The sequence below is a fragment of the Schistocerca americana genome, chromosome 5, assembly GCF_021461395.2.
Source record: "Schistocerca americana isolate TAMUIC-IGC-003095 chromosome 5, iqSchAmer2.1, whole genome shotgun sequence".
NCBI classification, from domain to species: Eukaryota; Metazoa; Arthropoda; class Insecta; order Orthoptera; family Acrididae; genus Schistocerca; species Schistocerca americana.
In genome coordinates this window covers 127,833,449-127,851,870 of record NC_060123.1, presented here as the reverse complement: position 1 = coordinate 127,851,870, position 18,422 = coordinate 127,833,449, and the positions used below count along the sequence as shown (strand labels likewise).

At 41.0% G+C, this 18,422-nt stretch overlaps 1 protein-coding gene across 1 annotated transcript in view; it reads left to right on the top strand.

Annotated features, from left to right (window-relative positions):
* The window catches only part of LOC124615630 (GPI ethanolamine phosphate transferase 1), a 264,269-nt gene that overhangs the window by 26,539 nt on the left and 219,308 nt on the right, over positions 1 to 18,422 (top strand). The window lies entirely within an intron of this gene.

Genomic DNA, 18,422 nt, shown 5'->3' with positions numbered 1-18,422 from the left:
TGAAAGATGGAGGGTTATGGTCCCTACAAGGGAAATGAACTTGAAGAAAATAATATAAAAGGATTCTTGTTAAACAGAACTGTGGCAGATGTTCAATATTCCTTGTTTAACAAGAATGCATTCTTACACTCTTGGTTATCCACAATATAAAGTGTGTTGATTATAGCAAGGGAAGAGGAAGTGGGTGAAGTTGAGCTGGAAGACCTGCTGATGCGAGAATAATTTGACACAGCACTGAAAGATGTAAGTGGAAATGAGTCCCCTGAAATAAGGACGTTCCCTCAGAATCCTTGGGAGAGCTAACCATGAGAAAACTATTCCACTCAGTGTGCAAGACATATGCAAGATATATACTCAGATTTCAGGAAGCATATAATAATTTAAATTCCAAAGAACCCAGGTGCAGGAAGCTGTAAGTTCTACAAACCATCAGTTATGGTTTAAAAATATTGACACGAATTATTTACAGAAGATTGGAAACACTGGTAGAGGCTGACCTTGGGGAGGAACAGTTTGGGTTCTACAGAAATGTAGAAACGCGTGAGGCAGTACTGACCCTACGACTTGTCCAAGAAGAAAGGTTGAACAAAGACAAACTTATGTTTACAGCATTTGTAAATTTAGAAAAAGCTTTTGACAGTGTGGACTGGATTTTAATCATTGAAATTTTAAAGATAGCTGGGATACGATACAATGACTGAGAGGTAATTTACAACTTGTAGAGAAACCACATGGCAATTATAAAACTGGAAGGAATTGAAAGAGAAGCAGTTGTTGAGAATGGAGTGAGACACATGTATCCTATCCCTGATGTTATTCAGCAAACTGTGAAGGAAACTGAAAGGAAATTTTGAAAGGGAATTAGTATTTAGGAAGAAGACGTAAGGACTTTGCGGTTTGCATAATTCTGTTAGCGATGGCTGAGGTCTTGAAAGAGCAGTGAAATTGATTGGATAGTGTCTTCAATGGTCGAAGTAGAGAGGATATAAAATGTAGACTGGCAATGGCAAGGAAAGCGTTTCTGAAGAAGAGAAATTTGTTAACATCGAATACAGATTTAAGTGTCAGGAAGTCGTTTCTGAAAGAATTTGTATGGAGCGTAGCCATGTATGGAAGTGAAACATGAACGATAAATAGTTTGGACAAGAAGAGAATAGAAGCTTTCGAAATGTGGTGCTACAGAAGAATGCTGAAGATTAGATGGGTAGATCGTATAACTAAGGAGGTACTGAATAGGATTGGGGAGAAGAGAAGTTTGTGGCACAACTTGACTAGAAGAAGGGATTGGTTGGTAGGACATGTTCTGAGGCATCAAGGGATCACCAATTTAATATTGGAGGGCAGCGTGGAGGGTAAAAATCGTAGAGGGAGACCAAGAGATGAATACAATAAACAGATTCAGAAGGATGTAGGTTGCAGTAGGTACTGGGAGATGAAGAAGCTTGCACAGGTTAGAGTAGCATGGAGAGCTGCATCAAACCAGTCTCAGGACTGAAGACCACAACAACAACAACAACAACAACAGTGTCTTCAAAATAGATTGTGAGTTGAGCATCAGTAAAAGTAAAACAATGGTGATGGAATGAAGTCGTCATGGTAATAGATTTAGATTATGAAACGAGACAGTGAAAGTAGTAGGCTGCTGATGGCCAAAGTACAGAAGAAATAAAATGCATACTGGCAATAGCATGGAAAGCTGTTCTGAAAACAGGAATTTGTTAACTTTTAATATAATCAGAAGTCATAAGAAATCTTTTCTGAAGGTATTTGTTTGGAATATAGCATTGTATGTAAATGAAATGTGGATGAAGGGCAATTCTGACAGAGAATAGAAGCTTTTGCAATGTCACACTGCAGAAGAATGAATGCTGAAGCTTAGATTGGCAAATGGAATAACAAATAAAAATGGGGGGGGGGGGGGGGAATTTAGGTACAACTAGACTAAAAGAAGGAATCAGTGGGTAGGACATATACTGAGACATCAAGGGATTACCAATTTGGTAATGGGGGGAGGAGGGGGGTTGGGGAACTTAGGGGGAGCCCTAGATATGAATACAGTAAGTAGGTTCAAATAGGCGTAGGTTGCAGCAGTTATACAGAGGTGGTGAGGCTCGCACAGAATAGGCTAGAGTAAATAGTTGTATCAAAACAGTCTTTGGGCTGAAGGTAACAACAGCAGATGGAAAAATACTGCAGAGAACTAATTAAAAGCATCATTGTTGTAAATTAATGACAAATTGTACAAACTTTCTAAACTGTGACGTATCTCTTATATTTTTATATCAGCTACTGCACGCTGATTTTAATATGATGTACAACAAATAACCGATTTTATTTGTTCCTCGTAAATTATTAATAGTGCATAATTCATTAGTTGAAAATAAAAGAGAAAGGGCTATAAACAAGTGTTGAGGACATATTCTTTTCGAAAAAATATTTTTATTTTAGTTTCTATTTCTTTTTGTTATATTTGACAACAAAATCTACTGCAAGTATTTCAGTATAAAATAAAGAGCATCTCCTTTGCATGGTTGCTAACAGAAAACTAAAGTAAAATGAAATAGTTTGTTATATTTAAGAACTGTTTGCCATTTTACTTATTATTCTGTTAAATAATTTTAAACATCCCAGCTTAAACAGTTTTGCTTCAGTTCTCAGTTTCACTTCAGTCCTCACTTGGCAGAAATCTGCAAAAATCAGAAGCCTTTGGTCACATAGCATATCTGCTTCATTGCCCACTTGCCAACCTTTAAAATCCGGCAATACCACAGCAGATTTGCAGCAAATACTCCAGTGCTGAACATGAGCTTGCTTTACAGTCAGCAGCTGTATGAAGTAAGTGTACTATTCAAGACCAGTTCGAGAACATTTTTCAACACAAGTAACTTATCATCTGGCAGCTCTCCTCTCCTGCTTTTTCCATTGTATTCTTCCACCCATGTAATTTTTTTGTTGTGATACACACTGTTTACAAATCTTGCACTTGGCCCCTGGCAGTCCTCTCATTGTGGCACCCCGAGTCGTCACTACTAATTGCGATACATCCTGTGTAGAAAATTTACAGTGTGCCTCTCCTGGTACTCCTTTCGCCTTGGTGCCCCAAGTCTGTTTGGTAGTAGTTACTTCTTTATGATGTTACTTGGAAGAACTGACACTGTGACAACAGCGTGCGTTTATAGCCCGGGTGAGGGAAAGGCACCATTTTGCAGGCAGGGCGATTGAAATCATTTACTGCTCTTTCCTCACCCTCTCTTGTGTGCACCATTCACAGGGGCCAATCTCGCCGAGGCCTCGATACAGTTCTGAGGAGGACATGGGCTGGGGTAAAAGACTGGAAGGGGAAGCCATATGGTATAAATTTTCACAGAGCAGAATTTAATTATTCCAGACACTACATTTATGAACCATTGAGTCCGGACTTGGCTGCCAGAGACAGTGATCTATCTTGTGTGAGCTACGTTTGCGTGAATGTGTGTATGTTGTCTATTTCAGAAGAAGACCTTCTGGCCAACAGCTAATGTGCCTAGTAATCTTTTTGCTGTGCCCGTCTGTGATGTCTCCCCTGTAGGGTGAGGGGATGTATCCTTATCGTAATATCTTCATTGAACAAGGTTGTATATGTTGAAGGGATGTATAAACACCACAATATTTTAGATCAGTTGTGTAATGTGGAGACAGATTTTGAAACCAGATTTTAAACTACTCTGAATCTCCTTGTCTAATTTTTATGCTGCACTTTTGTGACAAAGCAACATGCGTAAACCTTTTTTCAGTGAGCAGGAATAATCACACATAAGCTTCTCAGAGCACTAGAATCTAGAGAAAATATGACAGTGCTATGGATGTATGGAAAAAATCAAATTTTTCTGAAGGAAAATGTGTTGGCCAAGGTGTCCACTTAAGACCATTTCAATGAAGTAAAAGTTTGTTATCTCTTTGGGGCTGTCGTTGCAAACATTGCAATTGAAATTAAACCATTTATTTCACAGGTAAATGGATGAAAGTGTAAAGCCAAGAATAAATATTATATTTTTATATCAAAATAGTCTGAATTGTTCTGGTTTCTGGCTGCGTGCAGTGTTTAGCGCAATAATTGCTATTTATTTTTAGTGACATCATTTTAATTGGAAAACAGAACAGCTTTTAATATAATTACCTGGATCATCTTAAAATCAATTAAACATATTTTTTCCACTCTCACCAGAGATTTCTTTTTATTTTTATTTTTTTTAAGGGAACGCCAAATATGACAGCAATTAGCTGTTAAAGTTGAGAGAGTTATGTCAGAAATGGCTCCGCAAATTAATGCGTTTTCTTTTTTGGGGTCATAAAAATTTGCTTATGTTCTGTAAAGTTGCTGAAAGCAGATCATTTAAGCAAGAGTAAAAATTCTGATTAATTTCAGTAATTTAAGCAAGAGGTAGAAATGGTGAGTGACCAAAAGTATTTAGGCTTATAGTTAGTAGAAGTGAGAGAAATTCATTGCGACTCTGGCCTATGTAAAACTCTTACTTTTCTCTTTGAACATTAGATCAATATTTTCTGTTGTCTTTTAGTTACGGGTGACACCAAGATTTTCTTATTCGTTGAAAATTACTAAACTCCTGCACCCTGCTTCTAGCTGTGGGAAATAGTGAAAAACAAAACTAAAATAAAGTTTGACTATTTTCCATTGCTCTTAATTAATATTTACTGTTAAAAAAAAAAAAAAAAAAAAAAAAGGAAATAAGTCCTACTTCTGGCATTTACACTAACTAATCTATATTACCACTAATGTTGTTTTTATCAATAAACTTTCAGCTCCAGAAAAACTTTGTGTGTCTCTGGTAGTAGGAAAACTTTTTCAGCTTTCCCTAGTCACAGATTATTAAGACTTGTGTCTTATGACCTCTGCCCAATTCAAGTAAAATGTGTTTGCTCCATAGTGACTCTAAATAGGAACTGGGACAAACTAGAAGCATTCTTTACTACCACCAAAATTATAACAAGGCCTCCAACTATGATGTCACATTGGAGTGTTCTTAGCAATTATTGTTATCTGGAACCAGACACAGATCTTGCTGGCAGTTTCAACTTTGTTGGTACTGGACACTCCTGGTGTACTTGCTTTTTAACGTCTCCAACCCTGGCTAAGGTACAATAATATGTGTATGTCTATACAAATAATAAAACTGCAAAACCATCTCATCTATACATTGAAAATGGTTGCCAACAACTGATTGTGGGTGATGTAGGGAATGTAACAGAATATAATAAGACTACTCTTAAAAACTTGGACTGTCTGTCTCAACATGCTAATCTACAAAACTGGTAGATGAACTGTCAAGGCGTTGTCACAGGTAACTTGAGCATAGCTTGAGACAGCATACAGACTGTATTTCATCAATATCAGATTATCGGGAAAAAATTTGAATTTAAAATTTTAGCAGTGTGCTCAGATTAGTTTGGATGCTGACCTACTTCAATGACATGATCATCACAACATAGTATATCAAAGACCCAATAAATGGCGCTGTTACTCACCCCCCCCCCCCCCCCTCCCCCCTTAGTGACAGAATTATTTTCAGTGTTTTCTGAAGTTTACATCAGTGACAGAATTAAGTGCCACGATCTTATCTTTATGAATACAGACTAACATATGGTTCATCCAAACAATGCCAGATGTTCTACTTGTGCTTGTTTTTACAAACAAGGAGCGGACCAACTCCTCCTTCTGATATACAGACAATTATCAGAATATCCCCCTCATCAAGATACTTGCTGAGAACGCCACTTACTTGATGAGAACAAGCACCGAGATGATGACACTCTGGCTGAAGTAGGCGTTAAGGACAATATGCATTGATTGCAACATTTCTTTGCCATTTCGCTGGTATTTTGTGCCCTTCCTGACACTGCACTGTTTTGGCAAAACCACCAAGCTAAGATGGCTGAAGACTTTTCTAGGAATTTTGGACAAAATATTGTAAGGGAACAGAACTACGGATTGTGTGACTGTGCTCTTAATGCTTAGTGGCTATTCAAAATTTGGTTACATCTGTAGGAAGAAATCCTCTCCCTCAGCTCGGTTGCCAGCACCTTTAGTATAAGATGAATTCATCGACAGAGAGAATACAGTGGAAATGAGTTACAATCCAGCAGAACATGTGGAAAACTTGCAAAATGGATCCAAAACCTAATGGAAGAACAGCGCACAATATTCAGATGCATTTATGGGTGTGTCTACAGTAATATGGGAGAAATTTTTTTCTGGTTGCATCTTGTGGGACAGGGAAAACGTTCCTCACTGAAACCATATCGGCACAATTATGAGCCCAAGGACAATTAGCTGTTGCTTTATTGGGAATCACAGCCACTTTGTTACCTGATGGTAAAACTGCTTTTACAATGTTTAAACTCCTGATAGATTTGGATATCAGTGAACACAGTTTGTGACACCTCTAGGAACAATGACAAAGCCAGGGTTCTATGTGATTACTGCTCAATAATATTGGTGGAGTACACCATGAGTAATCAAAAAGTAGTGGAGGCAGTTGATAGAATCCTCAGAGATATTCAGAAAAATGATCAGGTCATCGGTGGTGTTAAAATCCGTTTTGTGATAGCTTTAGGCAGACATTTTCAGTTGTACCACGGAAAACAAGGGCAGATGAGAAAGAGCACACTTGAAGATCTCACGTCTGTGGCGATACCATGCGGATGGACTTAACAGTGAACATGCAGCCATGAATAGGAGGCAATGCAAATGGACAGTAGTTTTTTGATTTATTGTTAAAACTTCCTGTAAGAAGATGGTCAAATCATTTTGCCTGGTGATTTGTGCCCGTACAGTACTTTTGCTTCAATACCTTATTTCTTCAGTTTATGGTGATTACATGCAAACAACAATTCGTTAAAACTCTTGGCTTTGTAAAGGGCTGTGACAACTTGAAATGATCAAACTGCAAGAATTAACTCAGACATACTCACACATGTTGAGAGAGAGAAATTATTACTAGAGTCGTGTAGCAAGATGACTATACCAGTAATCCATTGAAATTTTTACACTCTTGTTGTAACTCGCAATGTGGAAAACACAAGTTGACACTTCCAGAACAAGTGTATTTAATGATCTCACAGAACAATAGTTCACAGTGGGTGCAGTGTGTGGCAAGGTATGGCATAACCACACGGCAAGGTGGGCACAGTAAAATTCTAGCTAGCTTAGTAAATAGTCTGATGAGCAAGAGCAGGCTGGGGTGATCGCCAAGTGACAATTGGATATGTAGATGGCGTGTCACAGGTTGCACTTGGAGACGTCTTCACAGCCATTGTGCACAATCACTTAGCTGCACTCTTCTCCCCCTGGCAGCCATGCTTCACAGTAGAGTGTTTCAAGAGACCATCACGTTACATGTGTCAGTCAAGCAAAGACAGCACATTGAATTACTACATCCCTTCTTACATGGGAAAGTGGCGAGCTTCATTTCAGTGAGCGGTTCCCAGTCAATGTAGACAGCAGCGTGTGGCCGAAACAGCTGGAGTCTTGGTGGCCCCAACGCTGGTAGCAGAGGCCTCTCCTAAGTCCATCTTACAAACATGGATAGAGGTGATTTTGATGGTGTGTCACCATCCAGTCCCCTGTGCCAGAGTGAACACTTAACTTCCCTGCTGCTGTTGGATGATGCAGGAATCCACTTGTCCTGACATCTGAAGCCCTATGCCCGCATGCAGATGCCCGCCCAGAAATGCGGAGACAGCACTGCAGATGGCCCCACAGGTGTTGGTAGCATGGGATGGAGGATAGTATGGGGCTTACAGCCATTGAGGAGTTCCGCGAGACACTTTTCCCTGTCGGCATTGACCTGTAGGAACTCATAAAAAGTGTTAATGCTTCACTGTAGGAGCAGCTGCCACATATTCCTTCATCTGTGTTTTAAAAGTTTAGACAAGTCTTTCAACCTCACCATTTTTGGGGGTGGAAAGACAGAGACAGCAGGTGTTAAATGCTATTTCTGTAGCAGAACTCAACAAAAACCAGGTAACCAAAATGTGACATTGTCCAACAGTGTGAGAGTAAGTCCTACAGTAGCGAAAATTGTGCTGCACACTCTGACCTTAGCTCCGCATGTATGGACTGACAGTTGACCACTTATAGAAAGTTGGTGTACGCATTGAGGACAATCAGCCAGGTAGTACCCAGGAAGCGACCCGCCAAGTCAAGATGAACCATTTCCCAGAGGCGTGAGGGTGTTGGCATGGGTGAGAGCGTTTGACAGTGTGCTACTTGCTATTGTTCACACTGATGACATTTGTGAACAAGGTGTTCGTCTTGCCACCCAACGCCCAGCCAGTACACATGGCACCAGGTGAGCAGTTTAGTTCCCAAGATGCCCTAACGACTATGGTGCATGAGCCATAAGAATGTCAGGCACAGAGGTTCCAGTGGGACTGCCATGAAAGACCATTGATGTTTGGTTAGTAAGATCACTCTGTCGACCAGTATTAGCAGGTGTCACAAGTGGATGTAATGCCGCAACGGATTGGAGTCCAGACCTGTAATGTTGTCGGGCCAGCCCTGTTGTATGTACTGCCATATCAGTTGTACGAGGGTGTCCCTGGTTGTGGCCGCAACCACAAAGTCCTTCATGCTGTCAAAAGTGCCCACTGCCTGTTGAGCCTCTTTGCCCAGCAGGAAGCACAAGATCTCGTCTTGGTCAAACTTCAGGTCAGGGGATGGAACGGCATGTCTGCATAGTCATGTTGAGTGGTATTGCAGAAGTGAATTTCGTAATTGTACCTGCTGAGAAAGAATGTCCAGTGCTGGAGGTGGTGGGTACTCCTCTCAGGTATTATATGCACAAACTAAGTTGACACTCAGCTCGATGGCTGATGGGAGTGACTGTAAATGGAAACGTCTTTAAGGACACTCCCATCGGCTGGCGCGCTGATTGTCAGCTTAGTCAGTGTGCATGTAGTAAGTTTGCTACAGGACTTAAGATGGATATCATGGTCTTATCATCCTTAATGAGGTGAAACTTTGTTCTGTATAGGAATACGTGGAATTCCTTCAGCGCAAAGATGATCGTGAAGGGCTCTTTCTCGATTTGTGAGTACCTCTGCTGTATGGCATTGAGCATCTTCAGAGCAAATGCAATTGGATATTCAGAGCCATCCTCATCTCTCTGTGCCAGGACAGCCTCCAAGCCCCGTTCAGAGGCGTCTGCTGCTACCACTACCTGGTTGCCCGTTTGAAATGTGGTGAAACATGGTGCTGGCAGGAGGGCCTGCTTCAGGGTTTTGAATACCTGTTCTCATACCTCCAACAATACAAAAGGCACACCCTTCTCCTGCAGGTTGTTGAGTGGGTGCACGATCAATGGCACACCTGGGATAAATTTTCCGTAATTAGATTTTTTTCCCAGATAAAATAGACCACCTTTGAATTTATGGGGCGAGGAAGGGCAATGGTGGGTTCGACCAGTTTCTGTTTGGGCGTAATACCTTCGCAGGACCAGTGTTTGGAAAAAAAAAAAAAAAAAAAAAAAAAGAGGGGGGGGGGGGGGGGGAGAGAGAGAGAGAGAGAGAGAGAGAGAGAGAGAGAGAGAGAGAGAGAGAGAGAGAGATAATGTGTGAGATTGCATTTATGGTCTGTGGACTGGAGTGTGCGGAACAGCCACCACATGTTTCCTAAGTGTTCTTCCGTAGTGACCTCCGTCACCACAGTGTCATCTAGATAATTTATACAGCCTGAACCTTCCTGCAACAGCTGCTCAGAAATCTTTTGGTGCACTGGCCACCCGAAAACTAAGCGTCTGAAATGATGTAATCCATGTGGCCTGTTGACTACCAGGACATCCTGTGATTCCTCATTGAGGGGTAGCTGTAAGCAAGTTTAGGAGAGATCGATCTTTGTAAACTACTGGCTTCTGAAAGTGCAGAGAGAAGCTCATCTGGGATAGATATCAATCTCTGACTGGGAATTGACATAACCTTAAAATCTCCACACAGGTCCAGTTTTCGTGATGTATTTTTCACAATAACAAAAGCTGTTGCCCTCTCACTTGCAAACATGGGTTCAGTGATGCCCAGGTCTGTCAATCTATTGAGCTTATTCTTGATACCATCCCTCAATGCAAAAGGCATGGTTGTTCACAGAAGAAGCAAGGGTGTGCCGACATATTGATATATTGTACACTGTAAAGTTTTCCGCTTCTCCTAGACTGTCAGAGAAATTTCGGGGTACTCATTATGGAAGGTTTTCAATCCCTGAAATGATATGTTTGAAGGTTTAACAGGGATGCAGAGGCCCTGGTGCCAACATATAGTTGAACTTGTTTATTGTGCAAAGTGAGTATGATCAACAGTTTCCTGGTGACACAACTGTGATGTGAGACTCTGACAAAATCACATTAGTGTCCATTAGTTCCTGTCAAGATGAGTGTGTTTTGCCCAGATCATGGCAGACAGACATGAGATGTCCTTACACTGTGCTTACCTGTCAGGGCAGTCTTCTCTGACATGTGTTCAAAAACAGTCTGGTTACAAAGGAAACAAGTGCAGGTCAGGGGAGTGAGACTACTGTCCTTGTTTATGAGACAGAGCCAGAGTGTTGTGATGTTTGTGCTCTACTGTAGATGCATTTGCTGTGTTGGAAAAATTGGAACACCTTTCTTGGTTTGACATGACATCCACCACCTTGACCAAGAATTCTAATTGATTGCCTGTAGTCTGTATAACTTCAAAGGATTGACCCTGTTTTAAAACATCCTTCAAAGCAGGGTCCTTAGTTTGTAGAGCTTTCTGATGCACCTAATATCCAGAGCCACTCAAATGATCATGTCCCTAATCACTTCTGCATACGATTCCTTATTTACTGCAGTCATAAAACAGCATTTCCTGCTGAGTTCCTACAGTTCAGTCACCCATGCATGGTATGACTGATTAGGCTGTTTATGACACTGATAAAATTCCACTTAGGATCCAACGACATACCAGAATCAGTGAAATTAGGTAGATAATAGAGCACACATTTTGTCAAAGGTCAAATGTGCCAGTTCTGTGAGATGGGCCAGTTTGCACAAAATCTGGTTCATATTGGGTACAATCCACAGTAGGAAAACTGACTTCACGATGGCTGGATCCATTACCTGAAATGCGATAAAGTGTTGCTGGGGCCACTTCGCTTAAGCTTCCCACTCTTCCGCCATCTTTCTGTAAGGTGGGAATCATGGCGGATTTGTAGCTGACTGCCAGGAGGACAACAAGGCTTCCTGACTTTTCTATCCCCCAATTGCTGTACCAAAACTTCCATTGACACACCCAGGAAGGTAGCATGTTGCGCGGGAACTATTGTTGTGTAACAGACATGAAAAATGTGCCTAGTCAGTGCCAGTTATGTTGTAAATCAGAACATAAAAAAACACAAGATAACACTTCCAGAACGAATATAGCTAATGATCTCAGAGAACAATAGTTCACAACAGATACAAGATATGGCATAGCCACTTGGCAGGACAGGTGCAGTACCATTATAGCCAATGTAAATAGCATGATGAGCATGAGCAGACTGAGGGGATCGCTGGTGCAGCAGTCACATACATAAACGGCGTGGCACAAGTAGAGCTGGATGGTCCCCACACAGCCATCATGCTCAGTCGCTTAGCCGCTTTGTCTCTCCCTGATGGCCACACTTCACGGTAGCGGACACAGAGTGACTGTTATGTCGTACTTGCCAGTTGTGTGACAACAGCTGATGTAGCCCAATGGGTATGGTACAAGGCTTAAAGTTACTTCCCTCCAATGTAACATCATAGAAGCAGAAATTTTGATGAAAAGTGGTGCAGTCAAGTGAGATTTTATACTCCAATCCTGCTTATTCCCATTTCACTTTAAGTGTTTACAATTCCTAGGGAGCTTACGTTATGCCTTGACCATGAACAAAGCTTGAGTCCAGACACTGTGAGTTGCGGGCATGGACCATAATGTCAGTTGCTTTTTGCACTGCCAGCTCTATGTTGCTCACTCCCACGTTACTGAAGCAAACAAGCTCTTTGTCCGTGCCCCAATCATACCACTACAAACATTGTGCACAAAGAAGCTTTAGGAGACAAAAATAAATTCCACGCATACAAAGCTCAGGCATAGCTATAAATAAATGCCCAGGCAGTGCTGCCTTTCTAAGCAAGTAAAAAAATAAATCTGTGAACTAATTCATAAGTATGGGGTAAATATACCATAACCTGTTGGGCTCTAATACTTGTTTTTGATAACTTCTACCCAACTGTATCTGTACACTATGAACCATTTCCAGGGGCACACGTGAACCATTATTTATTGTGTATGGACTGCAGAATAAAACTGAAGAATCTGCAGAATGCTATGACATTGTTTTTCCACATCTCTTCTCCAGAAAGAATCACTTGTTGTTACCGAGCGAGGTGATGCAGTGGTTAGACACTGGACTCGCATTCGGGAGGACGACGGTTCAATCCCGCATCCGGCCATCCTGATTTAGGTTTTCCGTGATTTCCCTAAATCGCTCCAGGCAAATGCCGGGATGGTTTCTTTCAAAGGGCACGGCCGACTTCCTCCCCCGTCCTTCCCTAATCCGATGAGACTGATGACCTCGCTGTCTGGTCTCCTTCCGCAAAACAACCAACCGACCAATCACTTGTTGTTGAGAATTCCAAAATCAGCATTAGGTAACAACTGACTGAAACAAGATAAATCAAAACAATAAAAAATGAATTAATAGCTTTCAGAGGTGAAATTGTAAAGGCAGCGGAAAACCAAATAAGCAAAAAGAGAAGGCTCACTTGAAAACTTTGGATAAGGCATGATATATTCACTTTATCTGAGGAAAGGATAAAACACACAAATGCAGTAAATGAAGTGGACAAAAGGGAATGTAGTCCTGCAAAAAATGTTATTGACAGGAAGTGTGAAACGGTACGGCAGGCATGGGAAGAGAAGAAATGGAAAGCTATAGAAGCATGTATGGCTATGAGAAAGATAGATGATACCTATAGGAGAGAAGCAGCTGTATGAAAATCAAGAGCCCAGATGACTAGCCACTACTATGCAAAGAAGAGAGGGCTGATAGGTGGAAGGAACATGTAAAAATCTGCACAAAGGAAAAGAACTCTCCTCAGTAAGCTTTAATCCTAGGGGACACATTCCCAGGTTGCAGATATGGGAGTGCTCATAAGCAGCAATTGCAGCTGAAGGATGGGAGGGAAATAAAATACCACCTGTGGACCACAAAGGCTGGAGAGAAATCTTTGATACCAAGACTGCCACCAGAGCTTCTTTGAGGTCCAAGGCTGTGATGAGCATTTAGGTCAGAGCAACAATCAGAAACAGTGGTGTAAGAGCCCATAGGAGTCAATAGCAAGTCTCAAGTCTTCCAGGAAGATCCTGACCTTGGTGTCAAGTGGCAACCAACCATAAAATATTTAAGCGAAAAACTGATGCAATTATGCGGCACACACAAATGAAAGGGAAGTATAATGCTAAGATGACCCCCTCGAGTGATGAAAACATGAGGGTGTTCCCCACAAATGACAGAACATCTAAACAATGGTTCATTGTGCAAAGGTCAGAAGTGTGCATTTCTGTTTGGAACATCAGCACTAGGACAGGACACAATGCTGGATTAAGTGCTGTATAGAAAGACGTCGTATCAAAAAAATGGAAGGGGGCAAGATGATGACAGATAGGGAGAGGATATAAACTTCTATATATAATGGGACAGACAATACCAGAAATGCGGTTGGGATAATATTATATCAGTATGTGGACCAAAATGTGAAATAAATAGAAGGGGTCATAATATCTCGATACTATCTTGACAAAACTAGGTAGGGAGTGCCCAATGTGCAGCAAGTGTGATGTCCCAAAACCAAGAAACAAGAATTCTGGGAAGAACTGTATCTTCAGCTAAGTGCACATGCTGCATAAATATTGATGAAATGTTTGTATTAAGCTGTCTACTTGACAGAAAATCTGAAGGTGTAATGAAATAGCACTTCTATTTTTTTAATATAATTTCCTGTAATCAGCTAGTGTAATAAACCCATAAGCTGTTAAGAAAAGAAGGTTTGTTTAGTGGCTACATGAACCCTAAAACAGTCAAGTTTGTTTGTAGATGGTACAATAATTTATATTAGTGATGATCCTCGAGAAACAAGCATGGCTTACCAGCATTGCTGAAAAACAACACTAATATTGTTCAGTGCTGCTACATTTTTGCCATGCAGAATTTCTCACAGCAAGCGGAGTACAAACAGAATAACTCTCTAAACAAGTGTTGCAATTTGACGTTTCAACATAAACTCACAACTATTCCATCCATTTAATGACCCATGATGTACGGCTCCAAACTATTTAACAATTTGAAACACTTTTATTACTAAAACATATATTTGCACTTGTATGAATCCAAAACATTGTTAAGGCTAGAAAAATTTTCTGTGTCAAATCGTCTAAAACAGTTCATACTGCAAAAACTTCTGAATGAATTCTATCAACAAACTACTTAGCTCAAAACTTCAAACAGCAGACTAATGCTTATGTCCAATCATCCCATTGTATATAACACCATCTTTTTGTGACCAAAAACTACCTTCTCATGCCTTTGTAGTGATTTGAATAGGCTATTAAAGATAGCCGATCCAGTGGCTCAGGCTGACCCAGACAAGCTCTCAGCTACATATGTGGGAATCTCCACTACAGACTGTTAACAAAGATCTACGCATTCAGAATAGGTTCCCAGGTATGTGAGTCAGCACCGAGTGTACATGATAGGGTGAGCATCAATGTGCAACGGTTTGTTGACGACACTGTAGTGTACAAGAAAGTGTCTTCGTTTAGTGACTGAGGGACAGTATATGGTGACGTAGAATTTCAATTGGGTTGATGAATAGCTAATTGTTGTAATTGTAGAACAATACAAGTTAATGCAGATGAGTAGGGAAAACAATTGTGTAATGTTGGAATACAGTATTAGTGGTATGCTACTCGACACAGTCACATTGATTACATATCTATATGCCTTTGTATAAGCCTTAATTTTTCTTATCTTGTCTTTGTGGTCCATACCCAAAACGTATGTTTGTAGCAGTAGAACCATTCTGCAGTCAGCCGCAAATGCCGATTCTCCAAATTTTCTCAGTGGTGGTTTGTGAAATGGACATCATCTTCCCTTCCAGCGATTCATACAGTGTATGATTTCACGAAGCATCGTCATAATGTGTTCCTAAAACTACTGGCAATAAATCTAGCAGCGCATTTATATTGCTTTGATGTCCTCCTTTAATCCAACTTGGAATTGAATGGCTGTTGATCTCACTATTTTTAAAATGTACCTCCCCGTCAGACTGGAAAATACAGTACCCTGAGTTACTTAACCTGATGCAGCAACTCCGCCGACCCTTCTTCCTCCCTGAGGCTTTTAATGTGCATAACACCTTTGGGGGTGTCCCAGGCAATCTGCTTGGAGTCTCCTCACTGTATTGTTGGTTGATGATTTTAAATCATGTTATCCCAATGACAGATTCCCTGCCCATTTCAGTACAGCACACAGTTCATTCTTGGCCATCAGTCTTACACTTCTGTAGCAATCCTATACTCCAAGGGCCATTCTCACAGATGGAGGGCTGGGGAAATTGGGGTGAGAATGCAAGACTGTCAGCGAGCTCATGAATGACTCAAATGACATTTCTTGATAGTCAATTTCATAATCTTCAAATAGCTTCAAAAACAAAGAATGCTGGGAATAGTTTACATCCTCCCTGGAAATGCATACCCCCCCCCCCCCCCCCCCCCTGCCCAGATGGGGGTGAAACACTGTGGGTTATTTGACCACCAATGCCCAATGACTATTCCTAGCCTTCACCTTCATGGTATTTCCACTGATCCCCGTGACTTCTTGGAGCATTTTGTGATCAACTTTGCAGACACATCAATGGTTCACTCTTACCGCCCTTCTTTCCAGGCACAAAATAAAGGATGGACATTTTCCTGTCTTTTACTATACACTGTTCAGAACCATACAATGAACCATTCACAGAGAGGGAACTACTTGTTGGCCTTGACTCACAACATGACGTAGCACTAGGTGCCGACTTGCTCCATAATGAACTGTTCCAAAACCTTAATGTATATCAGAAAAATTAACTTCTCAGAGTTTTTAATTTATCTTCCTCAGTGGTGAATATCTCACACAGTGGTGGAATAGTACCATTATCCAAATCCTTAAGCCAGGAAAGGACCCATCCTCCATTGACAGCTACTGACCAGGCACCATTACTTGTATGCTGTTTAAATCACTTGACAGGATGATGATCCTTGGATTGTGCTGGTCCCTCAAGTCGTGAGGCCTTTTGCCCACCTACCAGTATAGTATATGGAAGAACCAGACCACAACCAACCACTTGGTCAGATTAGAAATGGCAATACCACTTCACTTACCTTTTACTAAATACCACCATCTTGCTGAAGTTTCGTTTGACTTACATGAAGTGTATGACACTGCCTTATACTATCATATGTTGATCATACTCTATGGCTGGGATTTTTGTTGCACTTTACTGACATTTATATACAACCTCGTGTCCTACTGATCATTCATGGTTAGTTAATAAACACCTCAGCTGTCCCCACAGCTGCAGGAGAATGAGATATTTCAGGCCTCTGTGTTCAGTGTTGCCTTTTCCCTTGTAGCCATCAATGGAATAATTGACTCTATGGGACTGACCATTACTCCTTTTACCTTTTACCTTTAGTGTAGCTTTCAGTCCATGGCTCTCACTGAGTGTCAATGCCAAGAAGCCATGTAAAGGACCTCTCCTTGGGCCACAATCATGACCGTACTTTCTATCTCACCAAAATGCAGATCATGGGCTTTTGTCATTGCATCTTGATCCATCGAGATACAGAACTTTTCCAAGTAATCCAACACCTCAAAGAGATTGTAAAAGCCTACTTCCTAGGGCTGCTCTGATAATAAATGGACGTGGCTTCCCCCTATCCATTAAGTTGTTTACAGGAACTGAATGACTCTGATTTCTCTGTCAGACCTCTTAGGTTGCTGACTACTTTACTCTGTTAGTGTTCATTAGGCCTGTAGTTGTATCACAATTAAACTATGGATTCCATGTATATGATTAAACAACACTATAATTGTTGCAGCTGAGGCTACGTTTGTCACCAGGGCTTTCCAAAAGAAATCACTAGACAGTTGTTGGCTGAGTCTGGGATCCTACTGCTGCAGTTTTGGCTTCACCAACCATTACTTTACTATGCCTTCTCTGTCTCTCAATTCCGTAACTATCCCAACTGTCAGATCATTTTACTCAGTCAGGAATTCTGATATTTGACACATGGCAGGACTCCAGATTGGAATTCAATGGGAAAACCTTCATAAAGATCTTTCTCTCCCTCAATTGGCTGTATCCACCAGGTCACTTCATGCAACCTCCTAGTTTCTACCTAGACCACACATTCAGCTTGGAGTGTAATGACAATGGTTGGTTGGTTATGGTGTGGTACACTCTATTTACAATCTGTCACCCTGATGCATATGTGTCAGCTTTATCTCCTAAATAATTTCCAGTTACTATTCTTGAAGTGGTTTCCTTTTGTGGTCCTGATATACCGTCCCATGAGATAGTGACGTATGACTACTTCACCTTCTGGAGTGAGGTGGATCCTGGAAGAGCTTTAGTCAATTTCAAGCTACTAAATTACATAAACCAGTTTTCACAACTCTTCTTTCTTGTACCAGCAATGGTTCTCATGTACATTTCAAATTACAATGATGGGTAAACTGATCTCTCTTACTTCATAGCTTATGACAGATTACAACATTTGTACATGTACCCCTGTGATGACATTATACAACAGCACATAGCCGACTGACAGTTTTCATAATGAAACTTAATTTGTTCCATCGTCTACATTCTTGGCAGCACCCCTTTGCTTCTTTATCTCCAGGGCACTGACAAGCCGTGGCATCTAAGCATTACAGGGTCTCCACAGCTGGTGGAAACACACATTTTTCATCATGCCTTGCCAGTGTCAAGGTAACTCCTTTTTTCATATATCTGCAAATACGTCAAATGAGTGCAAGCACAGTGGGGTGTTCTGCTCATAACAACTACCTAAACTACATTTTCAGTTTCCACGAACATCTTTCATCGGCCTAAGAGGATGAAAGTGTAACTTGTTATTGCATTGAATCCCATGTTACACTACAGATCCCCCCACTTAGATGAAATATTTTGTGCAACCCAACTTACTTAACTATTTACAACAATGCGTCTCACCTCCATGACACCCCAACCCCTTGGATTTGTGTGTAGATCCCAAATGACAGTGTTTTTTTTAGAGTTACGATGGAAACCATTGCAACTGTATAAATGAAGAGTTGTATTCACAGT